The sequence below is a fragment of the Kryptolebias marmoratus genome, linkage group LG5 (genome assembly GCF_001649575.2).
Source record: "Kryptolebias marmoratus isolate JLee-2015 linkage group LG5, ASM164957v2, whole genome shotgun sequence".
NCBI classification, from domain to species: Eukaryota; Metazoa; Chordata; class Actinopteri; order Cyprinodontiformes; family Rivulidae; genus Kryptolebias; species Kryptolebias marmoratus.
Window position 1 is genome coordinate 26,338,077 of NC_051434.1, and position 1,142 is coordinate 26,339,218.

The window sequence follows — 1,142 nt, forward strand, 5'->3', positions numbered from 1 at the left end:
AAGTAAGGTAAAAATAAAAGTGAGAAAATCTCCCAGTCCTTAGGTTTGGAGTAATCCAGTAATGATGTCGATAATGTAAATATAATTATAAAAACTGTGACTTTAAAAATAATTCACAGGCAAAGTTATCAGTTATCAGTAAGGACGAGAGCGAGCAGGACAAGCTGTTCCTCCTTCAGCTGCCAGGCAGATACTCTGATACTTATTAATCAGACTGTATGTTCCAGCTAGAAGTGATGACAAGTAAAGATGGAAATGAAATATGTGTTGAAGGAAATAATGCTAAGCTTCAAAGTAAACTCAGATTACCCCGTTTTTTACGAGGATGTGAATGCACCATGTACACATGAATCTGGTTGCTCTCCCGGCAGCGTGAAATGAGTCTCAAAAACACTTGTGTGCTTGTAACCTGATCTGTGCGTGAATGTAGTTTTGTCTGTGTATCAGGTGACTCGTGCACACTTATTTTCTGCTTTTGGGGCTTGGTGGTTTCCTGGCGTTTCGTGAAATTTAGAAGACAGGCAGCTGTTCGGGTCAAGGTTGCCTGGTGTGTGTGTGTGTGTGTAGGAATGTGCTGAGCAGTGCAACACAGACTCAGTTGCTTTGCGAACAAAGGCGAATGGACCTTAGCACTTGCTGGCCGAATGGAATCGACCAAAAACCCTTATGCGCTTGTAACCTGTGCGTAAATGGAATCGACCTTGGAGAAGTTTCTGACTTCGGAGGTGACCACTTTAATTTGGCTGTTTGGATTTGCCTTTGAGATGTACCAGTAAGACTTTTAAGGCTGACTTGAAATTATGTCGGTCTGACCTAAACAATTCTGAAATCTGGCTCCACTGAGTCAGACTTGAAAGGCTGGCTATCTTAAAATTCTCCTGGATGTTATAAAAACTTGACACTCTCTGCCCATCCCCCTACCCCCCACCCCCCAGGACACCTGTGGTTCAGTACTGGGTACCCTCCCAAGGCCTACTGATAAAACTTTCCATCAAAAAATCTGTGTGTAGAAATTTATTGTTCGTGGAAATTGTAATTGTGTGTTTACTTTTATTTTGTATTCATAATTTCTTAATATTTGTGTGTGCATTTGGCCACATATTTGCAAGTACCCAAAGTTACGCAGAAAATGCTTTTTACGG